Source organism: Poromitra crassiceps (assembly GCF_964638095.1).
Source record: "Poromitra crassiceps genome assembly, chromosome: 11".
Taxonomy (NCBI): Eukaryota; Metazoa; Chordata; class Actinopteri; order Beryciformes; family Melamphaidae; genus Poromitra; species Poromitra crassiceps.
In genome coordinates this window covers 46,164,439-46,176,843 of record NC_139643.1, presented here as the reverse complement: position 1 = coordinate 46,176,843, position 12,405 = coordinate 46,164,439, and positions in this window count along the sequence as shown.

The window sequence follows — 12,405 nt, the reverse complement described above, 5'->3', positions numbered from 1 at the left end:
GAAAAAGGGCAAAGCGCCACACAGGTGCCATGCTTGGGTAAAGTACTTTCACGACCTCTTGAGAACTGAACTATTGAATCAAGTGCTCAGATGAAGCTCTGATCCTGGGTGAGTCTCTCATTCCTCCCCTTACAGCATGTCTCTCTCCCTCTCAGGTCTCTCTCTCACTGCACTGCTCTCCCATACATCCACAGCTGGTCCAAGCATGGCCGGCCGCTCCTTCTCTGCTCCCTCTCTCTACCAAATATACACCTTTTCACAACAGGTGAAGCTCAACCCATGCTGATGCCTGACTCTCTGCCTCCTCCCCCTTTGTATAACCCAGACCAGCTAGTTTGGCCACTTCTTCAATAGAAGATTTGGTCATATTCCTTGGTGCGGCCATCCTTATTGCCTGAGAATGCCTTTTGAGTATATAAGCATTCATTGGTAATAAAACAGTGCGATGCCTCCTACAATGGTCTTCATTCACACATTCATTAATTCATTAATTCATCCCTCTATCGCTCCTCGTATTCGTGTGTATGCACTTCTCTGACTGTGCTTGTGCATGTTTTTGTGTGAATGTATGTATGTATGTATGTACCGTATGTATGTATGTATGTATGTATGTATGTATGTATGTATGTATGTATGTATGTATGTACAATGTATGTATGTCTGTCTGTCTATGTATGTATGTATGTATGTATGTATGTATGTATGTATGTCTGTCTATGTATGTATGTATGTATGTATGTAGGTATGTATGTCTATGTATGTATGTATGTATGTATGTATGTATGTATGTATGTATGTACGTATGTACAATGTATGTATGTATGTATGTATGTATGTCTATGTATGTATGTATGTATGTATGTATGTATGTATGCATGTATGTACAATGTATGTATGTGTGTATGTATGTATGTATGTCTGTCTATGTATGTATGTATGTATGTATGTATGTATGTATGTAATGGCATCGATTCCTAGGCTCGCCTGCAGCTCGGCTGCTGCGAGGCCTCGCCTGCGCTATTGGCATGCGCAGCGCACAATTGCACAATTTCGCATCACTGATGACATCATTCACTGGTGACATCACAACTGCTCGAGTGACCATCAATGACTTCCCAGGTACTCTGACTCCCTGTCTCGCCCTGATAACAATTCCCAGGTACTCTGATGACTCCCTGACTCGCCCTGATAACACTTCCCAGGTACTCTGACTCCCTGACTCGTCCTGATAACACTTCCCAGTGCTCGAGTGACATCACTCAGCGCACAATTGCTCAACTTCGCATGTCATAGACCTTGTGACATCATCAGTGCCATCATTACTGACCGAAATCATCACAAATCTCACAATGGGGGACAGAAAGAGTGGGGCAAAAAATTGCAGAGAAACAAACAGACAGACAGACAGACAGACAGACAGACAGACAGACAGACAGACAGAACCCACTTACTCCCTTTTATATAGGAGGATGTATGTATGTATGTACTACTGTATGTATCTACTGTATGTATGTATGTATGTATGTATGTACTACTGTATGGATGTATGTATGTATGTATGTATGTATGTATGTATGTATGAATGAATGAATGAATGAATAATTATTTTATTTGCGTGTCATGCCACATTGTGGCCCATCCCCCATGGGATTATATGACACAGTTACACAAAATATATACATTTTCTTTTTCTTATTTTATCTATACATTTCATTCCTCCTCATCAACCGAGCCTTTTCTAAGAAAGTGGCAAATGCAAAAGTTTCATATTGGAAGAGCCGTATGAATTTTTCAGAGTCTTCCAACCACACAAATTCATTTTCTTTGTCTACCTTATTAAAAAAAACTCTGCCTATGTACATACTGTGGAGTCTCGTCAGCCTACCCCCTGACAGGTGAGAGCAGGAGGACAGCCAGCCACCACAGTGACGTCAGAGCAGGGGGATCCCAACAGAAACGCTGTCTGGGACGCGTCATCACTGATAGGTACTTCCCCAATTATGTCCTGAATCAGTGGGACCGCTAGCAGCCGGGCGCTGTTAGGAACAGAGCGCCCGGCTGGAACAGATCCCCAATCAGTGGCCCTAGAAAAACAGACGCCGCTCTGAAGCTCACTGTGTGGCCGGTTTTCCTCCAGGTGGAAGCGCTCCTTGCTGTCGGGCGGTAAGTCAGATTTCCACTCCTCTCCCTAAACATTCTCGTGTCATAAAATGATGTGGCCTGACAGACCCTCTCTCCTCTCGTCCACAGGCACGTTACGGGAGCACTTAAACGAGGAACGGAGCCCTGGCTACGTGGTGGGGAGCAAACCCCCTCACTGGCCCCAGGCTAACCCAGCCTACTTTAGTTATATATATTTCATGGACATACCCCGATAAGGGAAGAGTTTTCATTTTGGTGAATAAAACAACGCTTCGGCGTTTAAAACTGTTTTATGTGTCTTGGATTGAATCAGAGTTGCCACAAGTGGTGGAGAATGCAGGCACTCTGATTCAACGCCAACCGCACGCACCATGGAGCAAGCACAGGCTCTGGTGGCCCTAATCCAAAGCCAAACTGACCTACAGCAGGCAGTACACGAACTGATAAAAAAAATAGAGAAAGACGGCTCGACTTCCCGGGCTCCAGGAGATGTCCTCACTAAGCAGACCCCCGACGATGATATCGAGGCATACATGGAGCTCTTCGAAAGAACGGCGGTGCGAGAGGGATGGCCCGCAGCCCACTGGGGAGGCATCATCGCGCCCTTCCTCACGGGCCAGGCACAGAGGGTTTGCCGGGACATGTCCATGGGAGAGGCCCGCGACTTTGTGAAGCTGCGCACCGCCATCCTCGCCAGTTACGGCTACAGCCTTCCTGCGCGCGCACAAAGGTACCATGGCTGGAGGTACACCCCGGACCAACCGCCCCGCTCCCAAGTCGCCGATTTGCTGAGGCTCACCCAGAGTTGGCTCACCTCCACCGGGGAGCCCCCGTGGATAGAACGCCTCGTAATAGACAGATGTATCCGCTCCTTGCCGCCCGACGCCCGAAAATATGCTGCCCAGGTGAGCCCCTCATCGCTGAACGCATTGGTGGCCTTGCTAGAGAACCACCAAGTCAGCGCCGACATGATGCGCCACACGCAGAACGAGCCCCTCCGAAAGCCCGCCATAGCCGACAGACCCAGCCGAGACAGCCGACGCCGGCCACCGCCGCTACAGCCCCCGACCCAGAGGGACCCTCGTGCCCAGGCCGACCGAGTGAGTCGGCAGCTGAGGAGGTGCTATGTCTGCGGACAAGAGGACCACCTCTCCTGGTCCTGCCCCGACCGGGATGTGTCGATGCCTTCCGCCGCCGGAGACGAACCACGGCCCTCCCTCCACACCGGAGGAGCCCCTAGCCAGCAGGCGACACTGCCGGTCCGGGTGGGCCGCATTGACACCCACGCCCTCCTAGACTCCGGTAGTGTGGTGACGCTCGTGCGGGCTGACCTCGTGGAGGTCCTCACTACAGAGACAATGCCGGTGACGTGCGTCCACGGGGACGTGAAGAGCTATCCGGTCAGTTATATACGGGTCCAGACCCCGAAAGGCGACGTAAAAGTAGCCGCCGGCGTGGTGCCCAACCTCCCGGTCCCGCTCCTGATAGGCACCGACTGCCCCCTATTCAGCCGGTACTGGAGTCACGGTCGTCGGCCGGAGAAGCCCCGACGAGAGAAACCGAGGGGAAAAAGGATGGCCCGGCCGCGCCTGGCCTGCCCAGCCTTCCGGCCGGGATCAGACGGACCGCAGTCCGAAACATCAGCCGCGGAAGACGGTCCAACCCGGCCAGCCGAGTCGGACACGCCTCCTCTCGACGAGGACCCTTTCGCGGAGTTTCCGCTCCCGGACGACCCTGGACCTCCGGGCCGCGGAGAGTTTGCCTCGGCCCAGTGGGCCGATCCGAATTTGGAAGCCGGCCGCCGCGCCGTCGCTGGCATCGATGGCCAGCACTGTTCCGGGGTGAGACAAAACTTTCCACAGTTTATTGTTAAACATGGGTTGTTGTATCGAGTCGCCAAAACTCCGGGGGGGGATTTAATAGAACAATTGTTAGTACCAAAAACATACGTATCCAGAGTGTTGTATTTGGCCCACACTCACCAACTGGGGGCCCACTTAGGGGTCCAAAAAACGTATGATAGAGTGCTACGCAGATTCTATTGGCCCGGCATAAAGAAAGCCATTGAACTGTTCTGTCGTTGTTGTGGCGAGTGCCAGAAAACGGCACCCCGGCCAATGTACCGGAACCCACTGATTCCACTGCCAATCATCGAGGTCCCGTTCTCCAGGCTGGCCATGGATATCGTGGGGCCTCTCCCGAAGTCCAGCCGAGGACACCGATACATACTGGTAATAGTGGATTATGCTACTCGTTACCCTGAGGCAATACCTTTACGCACCGCTAATGCCAAAAATGTCGCTCGAGAACTGTTCCTGCTATTTAGCAGAGTGGGAATAGCGGAGCAGGTACTCACAGACCAAGGGTCCTGTTTTATGTCCAGAGTAATGACGGCGTTATACAAATGGCTGAAAATCACCCGTATCAGAACTTCTGTTTATCACCCCCAGACCGATGGACTTGTCGAGAGATTCAACCAAACCCTGAAAAAGATGCTAAAAAAACTGATTGACGTGGACGGAAAAGATTGGGACCAACTCCTCCCATACGTGCTGTTCGCCATACGGGAGGTGCCACAGGCCTCCACCGGATACTCACCGTTCGAACTCCTCTACGGCCGAAACCCCCGTGGCCTACTCGACCTGGCCAAGGAGGCCTGGGAAAGCCAGCCCTCCCCCCTCCGGAATGTTATCGAACATGTGGAGCGGCTCCAGGAGAGAGCCAAAAAGGTCTGGCCACTGGTACGGAGTCACATGGAGGAAGCCCAGGCAGCCCAGGCGCGCACCTATAACAGGGGAGCCAAACCCCGGCAGTTCCAGGTAGGAGAGAAGGTCCTGGTGCTGGTGCCCAGCTATGACTGCAAATTCCTGGCAAAATGGCAGGGACCATTTGAAGTAACCGAGAAGGTCGGGCCAGTGAATTACCGGGTCTGTCAGCCGGGGAGGAGGAAAGGCCACCAGATATACCACATAAACATTCTGAAGCCATGGCACGACGCCGAGAGACCCGGCCCCCTAGCCCTCCTCACCCTCGCACAACCCAGGCCACCGCAGACGATCCCCGTGGACATCGGACAGGACCTGGGGCCAGAGCAACTACAAGATCTCAAGGAACTCCTAGGAAGGAGTCATGATGTTTTCTCCGAGCTGCCAGGACGGACACACGCTATCCAACACGACATTGAGACGACGCCGGGAAAAGTGGTGCGACAGCGGCCCTACCGCATCCCCGAGGCCCGGAGAGAAGCCATCCGGGGCGAAGTGAAGAAAATGCTCGAGTTGGGCGTAATAGAAGAGTCCCACAGCCCCTGGTCCAGCCCCATTGTCATTGTGCCGAAGCCAGACGGGACGCTTCGGTTTTGCAATGATTTTAGAAAACTGAATGAAATATCCACTTTTGACGCATACCCGATGCCAAGGGTAGATGAATTAATCGAGCGGCTGGGGCCCGCTCGATTCGTGAGCACCCTGGACCTCACCAAAGGCTATTGGCAGGTACCCCTAACCAGACGGGCGAGAGCCAAAACCGCATTCGCGACCCCCGACGGCCTATTTCAATACCGCGTCCTCCCCTTTGGAGTACACGGCGCCCCGGCCACATTTCAGCGACTGATGGACAGAGTCCTCCGGCCCCATCGCGCTTATGCGGCGGCATATCTAGACGATATCGTCATACACAGCAGCAGCTGGGAGCAGCACATGACACAGCTGGAAGCGGTGCTGGGAGCCCTCCGCCGAGCCGGACTCACCGCCAACGCCAAGAAATGTAAATTGGCATGGACAGAGACAAACTACCTGGGATACACCATAGGCCGGGGGTGCGTAAAACCCCAAATAACCAAAGTGGAGAGGATACAAAATTGGCCCCAGCCCAGGACGAAAAAACAAGTAAAATCCTTCCTGGGCCTGATTGCATATTATTTAAAATTTGTAAAAATTTTTGCCACCATAGCAGCCCCGTTGTATGACTTAACGCGCCAGAAGCTGCCCCACCATGTCAAATGGACGGAGGAAACAAACGCCGCATTCTGTGCCCTAAAGGAGGCGCTCTGCCGAGAGCCGGTGCTGATAGCCCCAGACTTCGCTAAGCCATTCATCCTACACACAGACGCCTCAGGAACAGGAATAGGAGCAGTGCTGGCGCAGGTAATAGATGGGGATGAACACCCCGTTACCTTTATAAGTAGAAAATTGCTTAAACATGAGAGAAACTACTCAACCGTAGAGAAGGAATGCCTGGCGGTGAAGTGGGCCATTCACTACCTACGCTACTACCTATGGGGCAGGGTATTCACCCTCATCACGGACCACGCCCCCCTAAAATGGATGGCGACGAACAAGGATAAAAATGAGCGGGTAACGCGGTGGTTCTTGGAACTTCAGAACTATAAGTTCAAAGTGGAACACAAACCAGGAAGAGAGATACCACACGCAGACGCCATGTCACGCCGAGATGAAGCAGGGGAAAGTGAAGCTCCCCGCACTGGCAGCGAGCTTAGGGGGAGGATGTGTGGAGTCTCGTCAGCCTACCCCCTGACAGGTGAGAGCAGGAGGACAGCCAGCCACCACAGTGACGTCAGAGCAGGGGGATCCCAACAGAAACGCTGTCTGGGACGCGTCATCACTGATAGGTACTTCCCCAATTATGTCCTGAATCAGTGGGACCGCTAGCAGCCGGGCGCTGTTAGGAACAGAGCGCCCGGCTGGAACAGATCCCCAATCAGTGGCCCTAGAAAAACAGACGCCGCTCTGAAGCTCACTGTGTGGCCGGTTTTCCTCCAGGTGGAAGCGCTCCTTGCTGTCGGGCGGTAAGTCAGATTTCCACTCCTCTCCCTAAACATTCTCGTGTCATAAAATGATGTGGCCTGACAGACCCTCTCTCCTCTCGTCCACAGGCACGTTACGGGAGCACTTAAACGAGGAACGGAGCCCTGGCTACGTGGTGGGGAGCAAACCCCCTCACTGGCCCCAGGCTAACCCAGCCTACTTTAGTTATATATATTTCATGGACATACCCCGATAAGGGAAGAGTTTTCATTTTGGTGAATAAAACAACGCTTCGGCGTTTAAAACTGTTTTATGTGTCTTGGATTGAATCAGAGTTGCCACAATACATACATTATGTACTGTATGTATGTATTAGCATCTGATGCTATGAGGATAGGCAGGCAGTTTGACCCGTTTGTCTCCCTCATAGCAGAGCAGCACCTGCACCCCTACTTCCCCTCCCATGCCACTATACATGTGTGTTTAGGCCACAGAGACGTGTAAATGAACCTTAGTTTGGACACGGTGTTTCTTTTCCATGAGCTGCTAATCACAGCTTTACCCTCCCACTGGGCACGATCCCTTTGATTACAACTTAAACAGCCCTATCAGCTTCTATTCTCCTTGAAGGGGAACCATGGGAGACTCTCAATTGTTCATCTGAGGAGGACGTCTGATAACAAGAACTTTGGGGTGTTGAGGAAATTAACCAATATTTTTTTTTACCAGAAATCCCCCAAAGACAAATTCACACACAGGAAATGGTTACGTTTCCTGGTTTTACTGTTCACGTCGTGTATATAGCAAACTCATCTAGCGATACGTCAGAAAAGTGGGGGATATTGGACCGTTTGATCTGTTGCAGTTACAGAACTGAAATTGACATGAATTCCTAATTTAGCTCTCTTCAGTGGGGCGGAAATCTCGGGATTTAATTTATATGATGTGGAATCTAATGAAAAATCTCACTCTTACATTATTAGTGGTGATTCTAACTAAAATATATAATACATCGGGGTATCTTTGTAACTCAGTGGGCTAAGGACTATCACACAGGCTTAAAGGGACAGCTCACCCTAAAATCCAAAATACATATTTTCCTCTCACCTGCATTGCTCTTTATCCATCTATATCATTTTGTGTTAGTTGCCTGAGTTTTGGAGATATCGGCCGCAGAGATGTCTGCCTTCTCTTGAATACAATGGAACTGGATGGCACTCGGCTTGTGGTGCTCGAAGCACCAAAAAAATACATTTGAAAAACTCAACAGCATTGTCTCTTTCCTGAAATCATGACCCGGTTACTCAAGATAATGCACAGACTTTGTTGTGAGCAGTTTCATGTAGGAACTATTTTCTTTTTCAGTCTCATGTACTAGGAACTAGCTAGCAGCTAGCGGATGTAGTTCGGTCAAAAGAAAATAGTTCCTCCATGAAACTGCTCATAACAAGCTCTGTGGATTATCTTGAGTAACGGGGTCATGATTTCTGGAAAGAGACAATGCTGTTGAGTTTTTCAAATGTATTTCTTTGGCACTTTGAGCACCACAAGCCGAGTGCCATCCAGTTCCATTGTATTGGAGAGAAGGCAGAAACTCGGGCAACTAACACAAAACGATATACCCGGTAGATGGATAAATAGGTGAGAGGGAATAATATGTATTTTGGATTTTATGGTGAGCTGTTCCTTTAAATTTGTATGGTCTTCCCTGTATGCCATTCCCTCTATTTGTCCCACCTTCCCAGTTACTCTACAATGTCTACTTCATAATAAAAGTAAAATCTTTCTGCAATAGAGTCTCACACATGGAAACCAGCACCGTCTGTTTCATGCCACCATGAATTCTCTAGCACAGGGGTTCCCAAACTTTTCCATCTTGGGACCCAAAATATTAATTTTGTGTCTCCCTGGGACCCAAACTGACCCAAAAAAAAAACATACGGTAATGAGTTGCCATGACGACCAGTTGGGGACCCACCCCCCCCCACGGGTCCGCGACCCCAAATTGGGTCCCGACCCATATAGTTTGGAAAAACACTGCTCTAGCAGGACAGCACTATTGACAGTTTATGAGTAAACTGCCTGCGCCTATTTGGTCACAGTATAGATTAGCCTTAGGATGGCCTACATCTAAGGTCAGGGGTCATCAGAGGATGGCCGAGGGCAAGGGCAGCGTCTGCGGTTGTGACTTGACCTTTTAGGTTAGGCATCAACAGGAAACAACAGGAACCAGATCAGACCAGCACCCGGCCAATCAAACCAGAGGCGTAGGGTCTGAGTATAAACGCATGTTTGACCTCTCAAAAATCATCATGGGAGAAGAATCATTCAAAAAAAATCACAACCAACCCAACGACTCCCCGCCACAAAGGAAAATAATAATAATAGTAATCTCGCGACCCCCCCCGGGGGGTCCCGACCCCCATGTTGAGAACCATTGAACTAGAGCAGCTTGTTAGGCTTAACACTCCTGTCAGTGCCCTTGACCGACCAAGGCACTGGCAAAACAACTGGAGTTTGGCCCCGGGCGCTGCACTGCGGCTGCTCCTAGCTCCTATGTAGGTACCTAGAGTAAGATGGGTCAAATGCAGAGCATCAATTCCCCCACGGGGATAATAAAGTATACAAAATACAATATAAATACAAAAATACAAAATACCCGCGAGACTGTGGCAGTGAGCTTCCGCAGTGGTGTGGGTCTCTTTCCGCCTGGCTTACTGTAACAACCATTGAACGGTTCTATGTAGTGCTGATAATACACTAACTACCATGCCAAGAGATGAGGGGATCTTTGGACGCACTGACATCATCCAGCAGCTCCATAATGCCAGACTCAGTTACACCTACAATGGCCTGAGCGTTAGCCGTTGTGCGTGTGTTTCATTGAAGACACAATGATGTCTCACAGGGATGTCTGTCTCTCGGGTCGATTATTGTTAGCCACCCGTGATAGCAGAGCAGATATCAATGAAAGAAATATGCCCTTTACACAATGCTCTGTTGAGAGACTGGTGCAAACTGCATAGTCATCATGTGTGACATGACTGTGGCTCTCTGCCACACACACACACACACGCGCACACACACACACACACACACGCACACACACATGCACACTGACACACACACACACACACACACACTGACACACACACACACACACACACACACACACACATGCACACTGACACACACACACACACACACACACTGACACACACACACACACACACACACACACACACACACACACACACACACACACACATGGATAGGGTTGGGGCATCGATGGTCTCAGCCCCCACCATCGTAACATCTAGTATAAGTTCAAGTCTAGTATAAGCAAGCAACGCATTTACCAACCTGTGCTGAATAACAACCATCACTCCTCTGTTCCTCCACTGCTGCTGCCCCGCCTGCCCGCAATACTCCCCCACCAACAACGATGCCATCGTCCATCGTCGATTTTTACCCTGGACATCGTGATGATTCAAGTTGGTAGACATCGTCCTCCTAACCTACAATGCACACAGAACTTTCACCTGTGTGCAACATTAGAGAAATACACTTAATATGACAAAGAGAGAAAAAACGCGCTTCAGCTGATAATGCCAAACCGGTGCCTCTCAGACAAGGGGACTGAGTTAAACTAGTGAAACAAAAGGATCTGGAGCACACGGTCAAAGTTAGGCAATTTAACAGGTGCAAACAAACTGACTAACGTTTCGACACACACAGGTGTCTTCTTCAGGGTCTTCAGGTTTTGACTCTGAAGAAGACACCTGTGTGTGTCGAAACCTTAGTCTTTGTTTGCACCTGTTAAATTGCCTAACTTTGACCGTGTGCTCCAGATCCTTTTTGTTTCACACTTAATATGACCTTCATGATCTTGGTTAATAGTGACTTGGCACTTAGACAGACAATGCTGAGTCACATATAGAGAGGAAGAGCTGGACTCTCCCCTCAGGTTGAACACAAAGATAATTAAAGTGTCACTTGTCCCTAAGGACTCCAAATCCCACCGGGGACAAACACGACTTTGTGGCATCTTCCTCGTTCCTACCGTCATGGTCATTTACAGCATAAAGAGGGGGATTTTCAGAGAGGTGTGTTTGGGTCGCTGCATGTGCCAGTAATCAAATAGCTTCCTGATCGATTAGACAGGCCTATCTCTATTAGTGAATGATGCGAAACACCCACTGACCCACAGCGATTTTTGTGCCCATTATCATTTAAAAAATTATTCATACAAAACCACATGCCACGTTCGTTGACACTGCATGTGCGGTAGTTCTCTTTTGACAAACGCAGATAAGAGGCTGGTGTTATTTTTTGTTTGACTCTGTTTTACTACAGCAAATCAAAGTGACTGTTTTTGGTTATTCTTAATCTTTTCCATGGAGATGACACTGTGTTGAAGTTTCTGTTATGGCTAAACACAAGGTGGAGGAGGGGAGGGGAGGGGAGGGGAGGCTGTCTGAATGTACAGCACAGACTTGGCACAGCAAATATAAACAGTATCTCTCCCACTGCTGGAAATAGCTGTTTGGGAAATATTACCTCCATCCTGGTTTCATCCGCCACATTGTGCTTACGGTGTCACTTTGAAGAGCGGAGACAGAAGGAGATGCAGTTCCACCTGCATGGAGGAGAAGGAGGACGACGTGTGTCAGTTCCGGGTTCAAGTAAAGTGACACAGACATGTTGAATCAACATAAGATCAATGAATGACCTTTTCTGTTTGCACCAAACTGATATTACTTAACTTACACAACTACCTGGTTTCATCATAAAGTTCTATTTTTAACAGCAGGTGCGTTCTAAAACACACTCTAAAACACAACCGAACCACTATGCTTTCTACAATATTTAATATCAGCGCTCGCTAGTGTTGAGTCCTCGGCAGAACGTGTCTGTCTGTCCACAGTGTGTATTATGAGAAACACACACTCACATTATGGCCACAACACCCACAACATGTCATGATTAAGCACCTGTTTGATTACAGAACGATGAATCATGTCCAAGCAGGAAAGTCACATATGTCACAAAGTCTGGCGGTAGATTCCCTGCCTACACCAACATGAGGGTCGCAGGTCCGCGCCCCCCGTGTTACCTCCGGCTTGGTCGGGCGTCCATACAGGCACTGATTGGCTGGTGTCTGTCTGCGGGTGCGGAAGCCAGAAGGATCAGGGTATGTGCCCTGGTCGCTGCACTAGCGCCTCCTCTGGTCGGTCGGGGCGCCTGTTTGTGGCGGAAGGGAACTGGTGGGAATCGCGTGATCCTCCCACACGTGCTACAATCCGGCCGGCGAAGCGCCCCGCTGTCGGAAGAAAGAAGCGGCTGGCAACTGCACATGTATCGGAGGAAGCATGTGTGTCTAGTATGGCTCTCTCCAGATCGGCAGAGGGGGCGGGGCAGCGACCAGGGCAGCAGGGGGAATTAGTCAATTACAATTGGGGAGAAAAGGGGGGGGGGGGGGGGGGTCAGAAAAGAA